Source organism: Podarcis erhardii (assembly GCF_964252035.2).
Source record: "Podarcis erhardii genome assembly, chromosome: 10".
Taxonomy (NCBI): Eukaryota; Metazoa; Chordata; class Lepidosauria; order Squamata; family Lacertidae; genus Podarcis; species Podarcis erhardii.
In genome coordinates, this window is record NC_138500.1 from 4,142,094 (window position 1) to 4,162,278 (window position 20,185).

At 48.1% G+C, this 20,185-nt stretch overlaps 1 long non-coding RNA gene across 1 annotated transcript; it reads left to right on the forward strand.

Annotated features, from left to right (window-relative positions):
* Nucleotides 1-5,838: 5,838 nt before the first annotated feature.
* On the forward strand, nt 5,839-12,102 carry LOC309350671. Its single transcript, XR_014160491.1, has 3 exons — nt 5,839-5,937; nt 7,128-7,274; nt 11,895-12,102. It is a non-coding gene; the product is annotated as an uncharacterized lncRNA (long non-coding RNA).
* The last annotated feature ends 8,083 nt before the right edge of the window (nt 12,103-20,185 follow it).

Below are 20,185 nucleotides of genomic sequence, written 5' to 3' on the forward strand. Positions count from 1 at the left end.
TGTCCCAATCGTTTATGTCTGTCCTGTGGTTTGCCGCAGAACTTCAGCTTTTAATATTAGATTCTCCATGCACCCTTCACCAGTTCATTGGGAGTTGCTGGTTCACAGGTCACTGCTCACCTGGAAAAATAAACTGTTGTTCTAATAGGTTGTGACTGATGACTGCATTGCCATCACATGCCTCCCCCTGGCAGTCTCTGTATATAGAAACCTGTGCAGAAGGAACGAAAGTTTCCCTTGCCCTGGACAAGTTAATTGGGGAAAGGCAGTGAGACAAAAAGGTAAGTAGTTCTCTTTGGCTTTGCTAATCTTTCAGAGGCTCTCAGTGGAGGCAAATGCACATGAAAAGTTGGAAGGGAAATGGATGGGTCTCCATCGGGAGGACGTAATAAACTGGGTGGGTTTTGAAATTTGCAGGGTTTGCTTGCCAACAATCATGGATTTAAAGAATCGTGGAGTTGGAAAACATCGTTTGATCCAACCCCCTGCAGTGCAGGAGTGTTAAGTTTTACTATCTCAGTTTCAATGTTGTATAATAGATTTATTAAAAAGCTGTAGTTATTTGATTGCAATTCCTTCCAGGTGCTTGGTTGGTGAAGATTGGGTTAGAAATATCATGCATGGATGTAGAAGTAAGGCAGGGCATTTAGACGGCACAGCAGAAGTCACAGAGGAAGAAAAGGGGGGTTGCTACTTAATAGGCTGCTTTAGAAGGTGGTTAATAAATTGGTTGTATTGTTGTTGTTGTTATTGTTGTTGTTGTTGTTGTTGTTGTTGTTGTTATTCATTTCATTTCTATACTGCTTTATGTTTTTAAGAAAAACCTCAAAACAGTTTACAGCATATTAAGCATTAATAAAACAATCCAGAAAAGCATTTCTGAAGAAAGTCAAATATAAAGTATACAGTCAAAGCAAGATCGTTAACAGGACACTAAAATATTATCTTAAAGATTTCAGAATAAAACATTACAAAGGAGGTCATCTACAGAACACAAACAAAGTTAACACACAAAGAAATCTTTAACATTTCAAAAGAAAGCATTGCTAAGTGAAGTCAAATATAAAATGCACATTTAAAACAGCATAGTTAACAAGAAAATAGAATATTATCAAAAGCACGACACTGCTGTTTGGAAGGCACAAAAAGATAATCATTAGTAGTAGTGATATTTTTATTGTTTCTCAGCGTTTCTACCAAGTCATGGCTAATACTTGTTGGGAGACAAATTTTCTCTCTCTGAGCCATCATTTTAAAAAACCTGCCTAACCTAAAGGCCAAGATCACATATTGTGGCGGTGAGTTCCATAGGATGATTGTGGGGTGCTTGAAGGTGTGCTTGCTTTGGTCCTAGAAAACCAACCGCTTTGTAAGAGAGGAAGAATAAATCTCTTTATACCCTCTCTGCTCATTGTTCACAATCTCTTAGTAGCCTGTCTAAACTAAAGATATATTTTTTAAAAATCAGCCTCTCCGGTGCTTGGACCTCCTAATCCTCCTGTTGGTGTTATGTGTTGGTGGGTTAAGAGCCATAGCAGAGCAAATGGAGAGCTGTAGAGAGCAACGAACTGGCAAAAGTGTGTGTGGCAGAGGATTATGTTTTTATTTATTGCTTTTTTAAAACCCCGCCTTTCCTCCATGAAGCTGCATATATCCTCACAACAACAGCCTCTCAAGCCCAAGCATGCCTGCCCTTTGGAACTTCTTCAAAACAGGTACCAAAAGCAAGCAATGATACCTCCAAAAAGTGGTATAAAACATATGCATATTCAAGCATAAGTTCTTCTTAAATATAGAATTACGATCAGAGCCAAAATCAAAGCTCTGTCTCTCCCATATCCTGCATCCAACCTAAGACTATGCAGCTCCATGGAGAGGCACCAGGATCGCGTTCTTATGTTTTCTGTGGCGTCCAGAGAAAGACTAACAGGAGATTTGCAACTGAATCCCTTCACATGATCTAAGGTTAAACACTCACTTGAGTGTTAGCAGAGAACACCAGCAGTTAGTTATCAATCTGTTAGAGCTCGGAGAGAGCTTCAGTGTGCTTCCATGGAATTTCCCAGTGTCAAACCCTTCACCAATATATATATACAGGTTTTCTCCATTTCAGGGGTGCCAACTTGAATAAAATATCGTGGGGGCGTAGATATGCCCTGCCCTGCATAATTGATCACATGATGCAATGCACACACACCATTTGAATGGGAATGCCCATCAACTTTATGGGGGCCTGGCCCTCTCAAATATTTTATTGTGGAGGTCGAAGCTCCCAGGGCCCCTTGGAGTTGGCTCCTATGCTCCATTTCAATGTGTAATTGAGCAATTATAAACAACCCCAGGAAGGGAAAGTGCTCTTATGCTCAAATTCTGCATCCTGTTTCCCATAGGTTGACTACTGTGAGAACAGGGTGCTGAGCTAGATGGATGCTCTTATCTGTTCAGGTAAATCACTGCCAGTAGATCATTGTACTGTAGAACTTCTACTTACAACCGCCTCCGCTCGCGGACGTTCCAGGTTGCGACCGCAGCAAACCCAGAAGTAACCGGCAGGTTTGCCGCCACTCACCGTTCGCCCATGCACAGGAGCGACGATTGCCATTCGCACAAGCGCACAATGGCGTCTCTCCCAGTGTCCCGTTTCGCCATAAGGACGGGCCTCCGGAACGGATTGTGGTCGTGCATAGAGGTTCCACTATATAGTCTCTTTGAAGCATGGATTGGGGCTTCCTACCTAGTTGTTTATTAAGCAATGCCACGGACACATTCAGCGCATCATATACACAACTAATTAATGTTGGTGGTGTTCATTTGGAATGGAGGTAGCTGGCTTCGTATTGTAGCACAAGGACGTGGTAGGATTTTTACAGCAGTTCTTCCTGCTTAAGTCAAAGCAAATGGCTACCCTCAGCAATGAGGCTGAATACAGTTGCATGAGCAGATGAACTTTTCTACCAATCATTTCGCCTTGCTCTCTAGGTACAGATGGGGCCTCTATCACTCAAGTTCAGACTTTCTCTTTTGAGGCTCCTGGTCATCTTCCACGAAGATATATTCTGCCTGGGACAGGCCAGCCATGAGGGCTTGGGTTCGTTTTGCTTATATTTTGTATTTCTATATTGTTATTTTATGTTGCGAAGCACCCTGAGACCTGCGGGTATAAGGTGGTATACAGGAGGAGGAGGAGGAGGAGAAGGAGGAGAAGAAGAAGGAGAAGGAGAATATATATTTCCCTTCTGAAACTAGCTGGTAGAACCAGCCAAGTCAAGTTTTGTAGTTCCTCATTGTATCTCCCTTCCTTTGACAAAACAGGAAAGCGTTGACCTCAAGAGTCAACTAGCTTCATTTTTAGCTTATAATTAACCAGCTCAACTATCTGGTTTGGCCAAGCATGGCAACTACACGAATGTTAGACTATTACGTTTTGCAGCTGTAGAAATCCATCTCTGGTCCCCTCCAGCTATCATTCCTGCTTTTGCAATCATGGAAGTCCATTTCAGTCCCTAGGTCCAGGTTGAGGCAGCTACAATAGTTGTCGTCACCATCCAAGGCCCCTTCTTCATGTGTCCCTTCCATGGGAGATTTGGAGGGTGGAAACACAAGAACAATGGATCTTTTCAGTGGTGGCTCCCCATTATTGGGATGTTTTTGCTGGGGAGCTTCGCCTGGCACTAACATTACCCATCTTCAGTCATCAGCCAAAAACATTCCTTATTAACCAAGCATTTGATCTTTAACAATCTGTGACCTTTTAGAACAGGTGGGCTGTTCTAATGTATATTTCCTATGGTTTTGCTGTCTGCATGAGGTAGGCAGGCTGATAACTCATGATATAAGTAACTTTGAGTTGCCATGGCAAATAGATAAAGCAACTACAGTCATACCTTGGATCCTGAACGCCTTGGTATTTGGACGTTTTGGCTCCCGAATGCCACAAACCCAGAAGTGAGCTTCCTGCAGCCAATCAGAAGCCGCACTTTGGTTTCTGAACGTTTTGGAAGTCAAGCGCACTTCCGGAACGGATTCTGCTCGACTTCCAAGGTACGACTGTAATAAATTAAATTTAATAATAGCAACTGAATCAAATTTATCCTCCGTTCTTTGCCCTGTGTGCCTGAAAGAGCTTGTAGATACCAGCTGTTGGCGAAATGAGCCCTTCCAAAGAGCCCAATGTTTTGCTTATTCTTACAGAGAGGGCTTGGAGATCAAATGATGGAAAATCTGCTGCTCCACCTCAAAGCTCCATGAAGGACATCATCAATCGCATTGCGAAGGTAGAATTAAGACTCTCCCAGCTGGAAAAAATTTCCGCAGCCTATCGTAAAGAAATAACAGGGTTGAAAAAGAATAACATTGCGTTGATGAACAGAATAAGTAAAGTTGAAGACGGTCCAAAAGGTGGCCAAGGTTAGTCTGCTAAATTTTGTTGTTGTTTAGTTGTTTAGTCGTGTCCGACTCTTTGTGACCCCCCTGGACCAGAGCACGTCAGGCACTTCTGTCTTCCACTGCCTCCCGCAGTTTGGTCAAACTCATGCTTGTAGCTTCGGGGACACTGTCCAACCATCTCGTCCTCTGCCATCCCCTTCTCCTTGTGCCCTCCATCTTTCCCAACATCAGGGTCTTTTCCAGGGAGTCTTCTCTTCTCATGAGGTGGCCAAAGTATTGGAGCCTCAGCTTCACGATCTGTCCTTCCAGTGAGCACTCAGGGCTGATTTCCTTCAAAATGGAGAGGTTGGATCTTCTTGCAGTCCATGGGACTCTCAAGAGTCTCCTCCAGCACCAGAATTCAAAAGCATCAATTCTTCTGCGATCAGCCTTCTTTATGGTCCAGCTCTCACTTCCATACATCACTACTGGGAAAACCATAGCTTTTACTATACGGACCTTTGTTGGCAAGGTGATGTCTCTACTTTTTAAGATGCTGTCTAGGTTTGTCACTGTCTGCTAAATTTATACAGGACTTTTTAATGGGAGATGTTGGAACATAAAATATGCTGTGCTAGATATCAAGAGGGGTCTCCTGTTCAGTCTTTATTGGATGAAATGCAGCAAGGCTATGGCTTTAATTGCGTGGCGAGTTCCCACCCCCACAGTGGAAATAATGACTCATGACATAATTATTAAGGTTAATGGGCTAAATAAGGCCACAACTTTATTGGTTACGGGTGATTGGCTTAGGCATTGGTCCTAACTGACTATATCCGGCTTCAGCCCATCCGCTTGAAGTCCTGGAAGGGTTAACCACCAGTAGGGGGAGTCCTGCTGATGCACATCAACTAGGGACTCCCCCAGGGTCACCGATAGGGGGTGTACCTTAGGCCCTCACCTCCCAAGGCTTCGGACAGGGCCACACCTCCTGGAATCCTTTATTGGACTACCCTTCAATATGTGGGGCAGGTGATGGCGCTACCTCCCCTCTTCCATATATGGAACAATACCAATGCCTAACCGCCAATACCCAGAAAGTTGTGACGATTTGCTCTGAGGTAGGCAAAAACCAAGTGGATGGTGCCAATTTGCCAAGTGGAAAAATTCCTACCAACCAAGGTCCATAGCAAGCTCAAGGAAGGAAAACCTTATAGGGCGGGAGGGTGGGGAAAGCAGGAACAGCTGGCAGATGGGAAAGAGGGAGATCCCCAGCCACGTCCTGCCTCAAATAGGGCAGGCCACGCCCCCAGAGCCAGCTGATTGGCTGGCCAGGGAGTGACGCGGCCGGGAATCTCTCCAATCTCGCAGGGCTGGGCTGTGAAGCCCACAACTCCACCTCCTTCGAAGGGCGGAAGTGGCTTTGTTGGGAAACAAACCCTGCTTCCCCTCTGACCCTCCTTTCCTTCTCCAGTGAAAGGCACAGGAAGGCCCTGCCCCGAAGACTGGTTCTCCTTTTCCCGATATTGCTATAAATACAACAAGAACCCAGAATCTTGGAACAGAGCAGAGGTAAGGCATGAATCTTGGAACTTCTGCACACCAAATCCCTAAGCCCCTGACTTTGCTGCCCAACTTGCTTTGCATGCCAAAACTTATTTCTCTGATGATCTTTAAGCTACAATCAAAACCACACTCTTGGAAGCCATGAGATCCTGCAACAGGTGAACCCCTTTTCCTTTGGTAAAAACCTTGGCCAAGCAAATGTACCCCAGGATCAAAGGGAGGGAGTAGTAGTCGAATTGTGCAGTAGTAATTGAAGAAAACAATGGTTTGTCCATATGGTAAGGGCATATTGTCATATTGGCAGTGTGTTACCATCACATTTTGTGAATCTTTGCACTTTTGTCCATTGCCTGTATTTATTTTCCCCGATTCAAACTATAAAATGGTGGTTTTCTTGAGTCAAAATGAGAGTACTCCTAAATAGTTTTTTAGAAAGGGGGGGAGCACTTCATATTGGTATTCATTATTGATAACACGGAGAGAGAGGGCTTTTTATTAAGGTTTATTTATATGGGACTATGGTAGCTGCTAAGGACGCGGGTGGTGCTGTGGGTTAAACCACAGAGCCTTGGGCTTGCCGATCAGAAGGTTGGCGGTTCAAATCCCCGCGACGGGGTGAGCTCCCGTTGCTCGGTCCCTGCTCCTGCCAACCTAGCAGTTCGAAAGCACATCAAAGTGCAAGTAGATAAATAGGTACCAGTCCGGCGGGAAGGTAAACGGCGTTTCCGTGCGCTGCTCTGGTTCCCCAGAAGCGGCTTAGTCATGCTGGCCACATGACCCAGAAGCTGTACGCCGGCTCCCTCGGCCAGTAAAGTGAGATGAGTGCCGCAACCCCAGAGTCTGCCATGACTGGACCTAATGGTCAGGGGTCCCTTTACCTTTACCTATAGTAGCTGCTAGCCATAAAATGGGATGTTGCTAAGTAGCGATAAATGACAATAATCCTCACCAAAACTAGCTGGTGCCACAATTTACTTCCTTTCCCTGCTCCACTTCTCTCCCTGCTCCATTGCTCTTTTAGGGTAAAATGCCAGTTCCGGGAAACTTGGCAGGGGGGGTGTGTGACCTCTCCTGTTATCCCTCAGAAGTGATTGTTTGTTCAGATGCACAGAAGGAATAAGAAGCACTTTGTGGTATTCACGAGGCGACTGTCTGTTCGTTAGGCTAACCGAATCCTTTTACTCGTTCTCTCTCAGGCCAAATGCCAAGCCTACGGCCCAGATGTGCATCTTGCCACCATTGCCAATCGTGAACAAATGGCCGTTGTGGCCAAAGAACTCGCTAAGCGCGTTCAACCTAAGCATCAGGTCTGGATTGGGATGCAGAGGATGAAAAGTGGCAAGGTGAGTAGAGGCAGCCCGCGATTTTTGCTGCTATCCTGGGCGGTGTGCTCAGGGGCGGGGCAAACCACCCATAGGGATGGCACGGCACATGGGGGCTGTTCTTGTGGTGGTGAGCCTCCTTAGTGTGCAGCAGTGGTGAGCCTCCCTGGCCTACAACGGGGGTGAGCGTGCGCCACTGCCAGCAAGCCTCCTGGGGAGCGCTGCTGTGGCGAGCGTCCCAGGGAGAGCGGCACAGCGATGTCACCCCCCCCCCGGGATAAAACCCAGGGCAGGCCGCACCCCCACACCCCCTTCCCCCGCTAACGGTGCACCTGCCACTATCCCCTCTTTGGTATGAATGTTAGAGGGACAGAGGTCCTAGCTTCCTTTACATTTGGCATCTTGTTTCATTTTTCTCCTTTAAAACAAACAAATTACCGTATTTTTCGCTCTATTGGACGCAGTTTTCCCCCCTCCAAAAATTGAGGGGAAATGTGTGTGCGTCCTATGGAGCAAATGCAGGCTTGTGCCATAGCCGCGCGCAACCCCTCCGGCAGGGAGAGGCTGCACGGGGCTATGGCTTCTTTAGCCCTGCGCAGCGTCTCCCAGCAAGGAGAGGCTGCACGGGGCTAAAGGAGAAGCCAAAACAGCGAGCGGGATCCATCCCGCTCGCTGCCTTGCCTTCTTCCATAGCTGTGCGCAACCCCTCTGGCAGGGAGAGGTTGTGTGCAGCCTGTACGCTGCTCTTTGGGGCTGGGGGGGGATTTCCCCCCCCCTTGATTCCCCCCCCCTAAAAACTGGGTGCGCCCTATGGTCCGGTGCGCCCTATGGTGCGAAAAATACGGTATTTAGTTTTTCAGATTTTACCAATTTGCAAACGGTTATCAAACAGCCAACAAAGAAAGAGAGATTCCAGGGAGATTCCCTCCTCCCCTTTGTGGGTCCTTATATTAACCTTTTCCTCCTGCATCTCGTCTATTAATCCAAAGCTATGACATCTCTATGACACCCAAAAATTAACAGTAAACTACAAGTGTTATTCCAATCCTACTAATAATTTTAATTGTTTACAATGGTTTTTAAGGTAAATTAGATATTTTCCCCGGACACTCTGTCCCTTTCCCCCACCTCCCGCAAAAGCCCCCTTTTATCCCTCCTAAAAAGAATAAAGACACAAAAGTCTTCTTTTAAAAGTATTAAGAAATTTACTCACATTCAGTTCACGGTTGGATCCCTGAAGACAGGTTTTAGCTTAGAGCAGGCTTCCTCAACCTCGGCCCTCCAGATGTTTTGAGACTACAGCTCCCATCATTCCTGACCACTGGTCCTGCTAGCTAGGGATCATGGGAGTTGTAGGCCAAAAACATCTTGGAGGGCCAAGGTTGAGGAAGCCTGGCTCGGAGTTACAGAAGAGGGTTAGAGTTCATCCTGTATGGGAATGGGCCCGTGTCCTGGTGGCTAAGGGCCAGCAGACAGCAAAATACATCAGTATCAAGAGAACATAGCATCAAGAGAAGGGAGGTGGCTGTGTGACTGGCCCTTTTATGGGGTCTTCTGGGGTCATGCCCACCTACCTGGTCACACGCTGAGGATGTGACACGAAGTCCTACTGGCTGTGGAATAACACCCTCCTGTGTGTCCACTCTGGGCAAACAGGAAGTGTTGTACTTGACTAATAATAATAATAATAATAATAATAATAATAATAATAATAATTTATTTATACCCTGCCCATCTGGCTGGGTTTGCCCAGCCACTCTGGGAGGCTTCCAACAAAAGATCAAAAACACAATAAAACACCAGTCATTAAAAAATTTCCTAAACAGGGCTGCCTTCAGATGTCTTCTAAAAGTCTGGTAGTTGTTTTTCTCTTTGACATCTGATGGGAGGGCATTCCACAGGGCGGGCACCACCACTGAGAAGGCCCTCTGCCTGGTTCCTGGTAACCTCACTTCTCATAGGTGGGAAACCGCCAGAAAGCCCTCAGAGCTGGACCTCAGGGCTGAACGATGCGGGTGGAGACGCTCCTTCAGGTATACTGGGCCAAGGCTGTTATGCTTATGTTACACCCCACACTGTCTCCATTCCATGTTGGTGAGACCATTGCCCGCCTAATATTTTCCCCAAAACTGACTATTGTAACTCAGCAAATCCTTATATACTTTGGAAATCCATATGGGTTTTGTCTTGTCTTTTACTTGGGCAGAGCCAATGAAAGAGTCTGAGTCAGGGATGAGGAGGTAGAATTGGACGGTGCTACTTTCTCAAAAAGACACTGACCCTTTTGCTATCTCTACAGTTCCCAAGGTGGAGGTGGGCAGATTTTGCATCAGCTGACTACATGCCTTGGGCAGCTGGGGAACCGCACATTTGGAAAAAAGAGCACTGTGTAGCGCTGAACGCTGAAAGTAAGGAGATTTGACCACCTTGGTGGGGTTCAGAGAACATTTTCTCTTAATTGCAGTCTTCCAATTCTTCTTTCCTCTCCCTATTAAGGCAACCCTTTGCAGATACACACAAGCTTCCCCGCATAATTCAGAATGTTCTTGGGCAGCTGCATTTGAAAATTGGGATTTTGAATTGCAGTAGGAGAGTCCCATCTCAGAGCCAGCCAGCTGACAAAAAGAGGTGTGGCAACCCTAAGTCTTCAGGACAGAGCAGGACTGGTTGTATAGTCCACAAAACAGATTAGCATTCACACAGGGCTTGTCAGGCTGGATCTAGACACGTCGAAGAAGCATTTCAGTTTAAAGCATAAATTTAAACAGGGGAAGGAGGTAGAGACAAACAAGACTCCACATCGCAATCTGATGGCAGGGTGTTATATCGCACATACAACACATATAAATCACATTTTTTTTACCAGTCTAGCTGAGTCCTCAGTTGCAAGAAGAGCTTTATTTGAGCCAGGACACAGTCTCAGAACCTGTCTGCCATATGAGAAATCTTCCTTACTTATATCCGGCACCAATGAGGACTTCCTTTCCCCATGCTTGTAAGGTAAAGGACCCCTGGATGATGAAGTCCAGTCAAACATGACTATGGGGTTGGGACGCTCATCTCGCTTTACTGGCCAAGGGAGCTGGCGTTTGTCCACAGACAGTTTTCTGGGTCATGTGGCCAGCATGACTAAGCCGCTTCTGGTGCAACAGAACACCGAAACCAGAGCAGCGCATGGAAACACTGTTTACCTTCCCGCCCGAGTGGTACCTATTTATCTACTTACACTTTGACGAGCTTTCAAACTGCTAGGTTGGCAGGAGCTGGAACAGAGCAACGGGAGCTCACTCCGTCGTGGGGACTCGAACCGCTGACCTTCTGATCAGCAAGGCCAAGAGGCTCAGTGGTTTAGACCACAGTGTCACCTGCTTTGAAATGAACCTTTGTGTGTGCAGCACACCTTTTCTCTTTGGCAAACTTTGCTGTATTACTAATATTGCAGAGAGCCCAAATTCTGATATAGCAGGGGTGGCCAACTCCCAAGAAACTGTGATCTACTCAGAGAGTTACAGACTGCCAGTGATCTACCCCATTTTGGGGGGTTTCAGGGGTTCAGGTCATCGAAGTTGGGGTACAGAGCTAAAATGTTGAACCAAAGTAGGGGAGCCAAAGTTGTTGAGCTTCTTTGTGGGGAGCCAGTGATCTACCACAGGTGTCCTGTGATCTACTCTTAGATCACAATCTGCCCATTGGATGTGCCTGTGATATAGCGTGTATACCAGATTGATTGCCACTATTGATTTTAGATTGAAAATCAAAGGGATCAGATATTAGATTTCCCCCCGCCCCCATCATTTGGCAAATGCACCACCAATGGTTTTTTGTTTTGTTTGTTTATTTGTTTCTTTTTAAGAAAAGCTGTTGCCAAAGAGCAGAGCTCATCCTTCAGAGTTTTCTATGCCCTGTGCTCTGGGTGGCATATATCAATTTTCAGTTCAAGAATAAAGGGGAGTCTCCATCAGTCCCTGTCATCTGATCATGCCCAGAGTCCTCTCCTCCAGCAGAGCTGAAATTAGAGGTACAAGCAGGGCAATTAAATGCTTGATACGTCAATAGTACATGCACACACCCACACCCAGATTTTAATGCACCTCTAAAAGGGATGTGGGTGTGCTGTGGGTTAAACTGCAGGGCCTAGGACTTGCCGATCAGAAGGTCGGCGGTTCGAATCCCCGCGACAGAGTGAGCTCCCATTGCTCGGTCCCAGATCCTGCCAACCTAGCAGCTCAAAAGCACATCAAAGTGCAAGTAGATAAATAGGTCCCGCTCCAGCGGGAAGGTAAACGGTGTTTCCGTGCGCTGCTCTGGTTCGCCAGAAGTGGCTTAGTCATGCTGGCCACATGACCCAGAAGCTGTATGCCATCTCCCTCGGCCAATAAAGTGAGATGAATGCCGCAACCCCAAAGTCAGTCACAACTGGCCCTAATGGTCAGGGGTCCCTTTACCTTTTTAAAAGACTAAAAAAGAAACCTGCGATGTTTAAAGAATTTGGAAAGTTCCTTTTTAAAGGTTTTTCTTGAAAACACTATGTGCCCTTATCTGTGAGCCACATGATACCATCTGTATCATTTTACCAGCTGTGATAAATAGCACTGTTTCAGTAGGGAAAACCTGGTGAAATTTGTTTCTGATTTCTTCCAGACCTTGCTCTATGGAATGATAATAAGTGTGAGGAAAAGTTTCCCTTTTTGTGCCGATTTTCATTGTACTTGGAGTAGCAGTTTGCCATGGCTTTCCAAACAGCTTCCATGAGCCCCACGCATTGAATAACAGGGTTGGCTTCGAGTCTTTTCCTTCCATGGGGGCCCAAGCCATTGTCCTTGCTATGTTCCAGCACCTTCGCCTCTTACCTGCCTGGCCTGTGTGTGACACACCAACGAATAAACTCTCTTTCAAACACATATGTGACTCCGGTTTTGTCTCTGCCTCCTTGAATCTAGTGATGGCACTGCTGCTAACACTGGCTTACAAAAGTTCTGGCATGTCAGGCTGAGTCTCAGTGTGTTCAGCCCATCTGCTGGGGAAGGAAATCCGTGTAACACCAGTGGAGAAGGGGGGCAGATGGGGGATTCGGAGAGGAGGCTCTAAGACTCTTCGCCAGAAACCAGCGGGGAGAGCACAGGCACACCGCTGCCCTCTCCCTCCCTGCGTAGAAGACTTCCGCGCAGGGAGAGTAGGAGGAGACTTGGCGTCAAGCCACTTCTTTGCTGGAAGAGATTCAAGAAACGCCCACTGACGGATTCTGCTAGCGACTGAGATAGCCACAAGGTGAAGGGCTGTCCAGACAGAAAGGGTTCAACCAGGTAACCAAGCCAAGAGTGGCGGCAACTTACGCACAAGCAACCCCTAGAACCATAACAGCAATCCGTCAGTCCCCGAAGTTGCTTGTGCGCAGCTCAAGAGAGGCAGCACAATGAGCCAACCCAAGGAAACCGGAGAGACAGGGCAAGCAGCTGGAGTGCAAAATCTGGTAGAGAGGAACCGAGATTTGGAACATCAAGTGGCCCTCCTGACGGCGCGGTTGGACGAAAGACGAAAGATGAAAGACACTGCCTCTCTCCCTACTGGGACCCTCTCTGGCATCCCTCTGGAGCCTTCCCTCCACCTCTAGCTCTGATGGCAGTTCCCTGACATCCACCTCCCCCCCAGGACCCCCTCCACCCCCGGCCCGACCTTCTGATCCAACCTCGTCCCTTTCCTCGGCCGACGATACGGGGAATCGATGGAAGGAGCTGTCGTCCTCCTCGGAGGATTCAAAACCCGCTTCCCACCCACTCCAATCTCTTCCCGTGGGGTGGGCCTCCCAGTCTGATTCTTCTCTCTCTGACACCTCCCCTCCCTCCTCTTCTGAGGCAGGAAAACCCACAAAGTCCTCTTCGTTGTCTGTGGTTCCAAATTCTTCCTCCCAGAATGTCGCTAGTGGTTTTGGTTTACCTGGGAACCGGCTGTGGAACTCTTCCACCAAATACCCATCATCGATCGCCTCAGTGGGAACCCACATGTTTTCTGACCTGGGTTCTCCCTCCCAAGCTACCACCTGGCGCCCTCGCCACCTGGAATCAAGTATTTCCGTGGCTTGGTTGTGGTGTTCCCTCTCCTCTACCCGCGGGTGGGTGGTGACTCCTCTCTCCCGCCCGGAAATTCCTGCCCCTCCCTGTACGGTGAGAGTAGGGACCTATGGAACACCCGATGTATCTTCATGCTGTCAGGCAACTTGAGTTTCAATGCCACTGGGTTCACCTGCTGTGTTACCTCAAAAGGCCCCAGCCGCCTCGGCTGCAACTTCTTGCACCCTCCCTTTATTATTTATTATTACCAACTACAAACCTAACCTTGGTGCTGTCGACGGTGACCCTTTGCTGGCAGAGGAGCTTAACTTCTTCTTTGCTCGCTTCGAGAAGGAGCCACCTGAGACGCCGGTATTACAGCCACCACCCCATAGGGGTCCCTCATTCACTGTAGAGGAGCATGAGGTGAGACAGGTATTGAGGATGGTGAATCCGAGGAAGGCTGCTGGACCTGATGGCATCACGGGAAAGGTGTTGAAGGGCTGTGCGGATCAGCTGGCGAGGGTCTTTACTAAGATCTTCAACAAGTCCTTACACCAGTCTATTGTCCCACCCTGCCTGAAGTCGTCAATTATTGTTCCTCTGCCTAAAAAATCCACAATCAGTAGTCTGAACGACTACAGACCAGTTGCACTGACTCCAATCATCATGAAGTGTTTTGAGAAACTGGTGCGCCGTCACATTATTTCCTGTCTTCCATCAACTTTTGACAACTACCAGTTTGCATACAGGGCAAATAGATCCACGGAAGACGCTATCACTACCACTCTCCATGCTGCTCTGTCCCATCTGGAGCAGCCGGGGAGTTATGTGAGGCTGCTGTTTGTGGATTTTAGCTCTGCTTTTAACACTATCCTTCCCCATAGACTGGTGTCCAAGCTAGAGGCGATTGGATTCTCCAACTCCACCTGTCTCTGGGTTTTGGACTTTTTGTCAGAACGTTCTCAGAGGGTTAGAGTAGGGTCACATATGTCCACAGCCCTTAGCCTTAACACCGGCTCACCACAGGGTTGTGTGTTGAGTCCCCTGCTCTATACTCTCTATACGTATGATTGTACAGCCATTTATTCCAGCAACAAAATCATCAAGTTTGCTGATGACACTACGGTGGTGGGGCTCATTTCAGGAGGGGATGAGTCCGCCTATCGGGACGAGGTGGAGCGGCTTTGTGCTTGGTGTGGAGAGAACAATCTGGCTCTTAATACGGCTAAGACCAAGGAATTGGTGGTGGATTACAGGAAAAAAAAGGCGGACATTCAGCCCTTGTATATCAACGGGGAACGGGTGGAGAGGGTGGCGGAATTCAGGTTTTTGGGAGTGACTATCGATCAGGGCATGACTTGGAGCGCAAATACCACTGCTCTGGTGAAGAAGGCCCAGCAGAGAATTTATTTCCTCAGACTTTTAAAGAAGAACAATCTGAGTGAGAGACTGCTGGTGTCCTTCTACCGAGGTTTCATAGAGAGCGTTCTTACATACTGTATTTGTGCCTGGTTCTCCAGTTGTACAGCTAGGAAGAGGAAGGTGCTCCAGAAGGTCATAACCACAGCCCAAAGGATTATTGGTCATCCCCTCCCATCTTTGGAAGAACTGTACGGTTCCCGTTGTCTTAAGAAAGCAAACAATATCCTGCAGGATGTATCTCACCCGGGATACAGTCTGTTTGTACTACTGCCTTCTGGCAGGAGATACAGAAACATCAAGTCAAGGACAAACAGACTGAAAAATAGTTTCTACCCAAGAGCTGTGGCCTTCTTAAATGCTGTAACTCGATAGTGTGACCTGGGAGTTTGATGAGTGTGGGTGTGGGTGTGGCTGGAATGTGGTTTGTTTGGTTGTTGTTGTTGTTTTGCTTTTGTTGTTTTTAAGGGATGGCATCCAATTTCGTTGCACTTGTGCAATGTTGCACTTGTGTAATGACAATAAAGAATCTATCTATCTATCTATCTTTAGGGGTAACCCTTGGGTTGACAACCACACTCTGTCTCCCACCCATATGGCCTGCCCCTCCCGATGGTGCTTGTCTGCCTGCCTCTTGTAAACTTCCTTGGCCCGCTCCAAGTTCATCTTGAGTTGCTGGTGCAAGGCCTCCATTTCTTCTACAAACTGCTCAGCCACGGGTACACTCCACCCTTCCTCCCCCCTCCCCGGGAAGGCCCTGGGGTGACACCCATAATTGGCCATGAATGGGCTCATCCCCGTGGACACATGTTCAGCATTATTGTACGCAAATTCAGCCAACGCTAGTTTCTCTACCCAATCGTTCTGTCTCTCGCTGACGTAGCAGCGTAGGTATTGCTGGAGTATAAGGTTCGCTCTTTCCGCTTGTCCGTTGGTTTCTGGGTGCCTCGCCGTCGAGAAGCTCACCTCAACCTGTAGCAAGCTCATGAGCTTTCTCCAGAACCTGGAAGTAAATTGTTTCCCGCGATCCGAGATTACCCTCGAGGGAGCCCCATGCAGCCTGAAAATGTGATCCACAAACAACCTTGCTGTCTCCTCTGCCGTCACCGCATGTGAGCAAGCTATGAAATGGCACATCTTTGTCAGTAGATCGACTACTACCATGACTGCTGTCTTCCCCCTTGATTTGGGCAAATCTGTCATAAAATCAATGGACACCACCTCCCAGGGCCTTCCCGGTGTAGGTAAGGGTTCCAGTAACCCTGCGGGGGCAGCCCTCTCCCCCTTTGCCCTCTGGCATCGGTCGCACCCCCATACATACTCTCGTACATCTTCCCTTACCTTTGGCCACCAGAACTGCCTGGTGACAAGCAACATGGTTTTGTGTTGACCAAAGTGCCCCGCTGTTGGGTTGTCGTGGAGCTGTTTGAGCACCCTTCCCCTCAAGGTCTCCCCCGGTACATACAGCGCCCCCTTATAGTACAGTAGCCCTTCCCTTTCCTCAAAACCTCCCTGGTTTTCCCTCGCTTCCCGGAGTTCCCTGATTTTTGTTTGAGCGAATTCGTCGTTGCGAGTCAGCTCGGCTAGTTCTCGTTTCTCACTGCCTTCACCTTGCCTGGGTCCATAGCTAGGCCCTTGTCTGACAATTTGTACCCCAGGAACTCAACCTCTCTGGCGTGAAATTGGCATTTTTCCAGCTTGACCCACAACTGATGCTTCTGCAGTCTCTGTAGCACTTCCCTGATGTCTCTGACGTGTTGCTTCTCATTGTCCGAATAGATCAAGACGTCATCCAAAATGGCTACGCTGTTCTTGTACAGCAGGGGCCCCAACACGTGGTGCATGAATCCTTGAAAGCAGGCGGAGCCCAATTGTAATCCAAATGGCATGACTAAGTACTCAAAAGCCCCCAGGGGGGGTGAACATGGTAGTTTTCCATTCGTCCCCCTCCCTTATCCTAATCAAATTGTATGCCCCCCTGAGGTCCAGTTTGGTAAAAATTTTCTCCTTCCTCACCCGTGTCAAAATGTTGTCAATCCTGGGCATTGGGAAGGTCACGGGCTCTGAGACCAGGTTCAAGGCCCTGTAATCTATGATTAATCTGGGCTGATTAGTCCCTTTTTTGTCCACAAAGAACACCGGACTGCCCCCCAACGCCTTTGATTCCCTTATGAACCCCCTCTTCAGGTTCTTGTCAATAAACTGCCGCAACTCCTGCATCTCCTGGTCAGACATGGCATACAGCTTACCCACCGGCAACTGAGCCCTTGGGAGTAAGTTGATTTGGCAGTCAAAGGGCCTGTGGGGGGGGTTAGTCTATCTGCCTCCTTCTCACTGAAGACCTCCTTCAGGTCAGCATATTGTGGTGGCACCTCCCCCTTTTGTTTCACAGCCACCCCAGCCACCCTGGCCACCGTCATTCTTGGGTTCTCCCCTCCCAGACAATGTCCTAAGCAGTAGGCTGACCCAAAGGTGACTGACCGCCGATGCCATGACACTACCGGATCATGCAGTGCCAGCCAGCTCATTCCCAGTATTATTGGGGGTCCTGCCAGAGTGGCCACGTGAAAGGCAATGGTCTCCGTGTGCCTGGAAACCCTCATTCGCATTGGCGGGGTCTGGTGTGTCACTTCCCAGAAGTTCCCTGCCATCAATGGTGGTCACTTGCAATGGAAAATCTAGAGGCAACAGGTGGAGTTGGTGTTCCAGAGCAAAGTCTCTGCTGAAGAAATTACATGAGCTGCCCGAATCCAGCAGTCCCTTAACCTTGACGGGGTTCCCATTCGGGAATTCTAGCACCACTTCTATGGCTATAGCTGCCTTGGGGGGGGGGGGTCAGGCTGGGGCACTTCTATTGGTTGCTGGCCTGGCTGCTGTCCCTGCTGTTTGGCAGCCAGGCGTTGTCGTTTCCCTGTGCCTGCCCTTCCTCCCCCTTCTCGTCACTAGCAGCCCCCACCATCCCTTGCCAGGCTTTTCTTTGAGGGCAGACCTTAGCAAAATGTCCTGGTCGTTGACAGAGGAAACACTTCTTGGTAGTTTTCCACTCCTTTCCCTCCCTTTTACGACCTTCACTGGAGTTTGAAACCTCGCTCGCGCGTGCCCCATCAATTTCCATTGGCTCCGCTGCCTGGGAAGGCTGCCTCGGTATCTCAGGAATGCGGTAGTCATGGAAACGTTCCCCTCTCATCTCCCGCTTCTCCTGAGCCCGTGCTTCCTGGTGTACGCCGATCGCCAGCACAGCCTTTGTGAGCTCATCTAGCGACCGTGGTTGGGGCGCGCGGGACAGCTCGTCTTTCACTGCGGGGGACAGACCCTCCTCAAACAACATTTGTATCGGTTCAGACTCCAGATCCCACCCTAGCCAGTGGACTAACATCGCAAAATGAGACCAGTAGTCTCTAATGGACTGCTCCCCTGCTTGCACCCCATCTGTTCCTGCCGAGTCACACTTTGCTCTACCTCGCTAAAGTACATCGCATCCATCGCCTGGAGGAATTTCTTAAGGTCCTTCAAGGCATCATTTTGCATCGCCATCAGGGGCCTGATCCATTCGCATGCCCCATCCTGCAGATGCCCCACGATGTAAGCCACCCTTTCCCCTGTTAGGATATTTCCGTTCCACCTTAAAAGGGAACAGGCCTTGTGAGTTCACCATTGGTCACTTTTCTCCTAAGAAGGAGGAAATGAGTCTGGAAGACTTGCGTCTAGTTCGCAGGTCTGAGAGGGCGATCAAAGGCAGACCTCCAAAGAGATTTGCTGATGAGTTTGCTAAGACAGCAACTGCTGTTCTTAGTAGCTCAGAGAAGGTATGGGAACCTTCAAGCTTCAAAGAGGTTCAGGAGTTAACCTCTAAAGATGCTGAGCCTTGGCTAAATGCCATGAAGGCTGAAGTTGATTCCTTGAATAGGAACCAACCTTGGGAACTGGTACCGGTAGTGCCAGGAATGAGACTGGTTGGCAGCAAATGGGTCTTCAAGGCCAAGACAGACCAGAATGGCAAGGTTGTCAGACACAAAGCCAGATTGGTTGCCAGAGGTTTTTCACAGGTACCAGGACAGGATTACCACGAGACCTACTCACCCACCGTCAAATATGAGAGCATTCAGCTGATGCTCAAGATAGCTGCAGAGGAGAAACTGCATGTTTCCATCATGACATTAATACAGCTTTTTTGTACGGGATTTTGGGGGAGGAGCTGTACATGCTTCCACCTGATGGAATGCAGATACAGAAGGGAATGGTCTGTAAACTGCGGAAATCCTTATATGGTCTCAAGCAGAGTGCCAGGTGTTGGAACACAAAACTCACTGAGACATTGCTTTCTCTAGGTTTTCACCAGGGCAAAGCTGATCCATGTGTGTTTGTCAAGGAGGAGGGGCAAAACAAACTGTATTGTTTATGTTTTGTTGATGATCTTCTGATGTTTTGGAAGAATCAGGCTTTTTACCAAAGCACCCTAGCTCAGCTGAAGGAGCACTTTGACATGAAGGACCTTGGTGAGGTATCCAACTATCTTTCTCTGCAGGTGGAGAGGGACCAAGCAGGTAATTTTCTGGTACACCAAACACAGAAAATTGCTGATGTATTAACCAGGTTGAATTTGGTTGATGCAAACCCAGCAGACACACCGATGGTGACAGGTTACCAGGTGGATAGTACTGCTGAAGCATTTTCTGACACTACGCTGTACAGATGCATTCTAGGCAAGTTAAATTTCATTGCTAGGTGCTCAAAACCTGATATTGCTGTGAGCACTAACCTGCTTAGCAGACATGCTAACAATCCTACTGTTCAGGATTGGAAAGCTCTGAAGTGTATAGCCCGCTATTTGAAAGGGACTATGCACTACAGGCTGAGGTTCACCAGTCAGAAGACTGGAGGTCTTGAAATCTTTGCAGATGCGAGTTTTGGAAGTGACACCACGGATGGTACAAGCACTTCTGGAGTATGCTACATATACAACCACTGTCTGTTTGACTGGCTGTGCAAGAAGCAGACAACAGTGAGCCTAAGTTCCTGTGAAGCAGAACTCAATGCTCTGTCATTTTCACTCATGGATTGTGAATGGTTGATGAAACTGTTTAAGGACATTGGGGTTTCTGTGAAATGTCCTATACAAGTGTATCAAGACAATAGATCCTGTTTGGCTTTGCTGAACTCAGAGAGTTGCAAGCAAAGAACCAAGTACTTGCAGATTAAGCTACATCGTGCAAGAGAGTGTATTCAGAAAGGACTCATTCGGGTGTCCTACATGCCAGGAAATGAAATTCCTGCTGATCTGTTGTCTAAGGTTGTTAACAGAGAACAACTTAAGGTTTATGTACAGAGGTTGCAATTGGGTTGAACCACAGGTACTACAGGTTACACGGAAAGGGGGAGGATGTTAGGATATTTCCGTTCCACCTTAAAAGGGAACAGGCCTTGTGAGTCACAGAGTCTGCGCATTTCCTGTTCACAGGATGT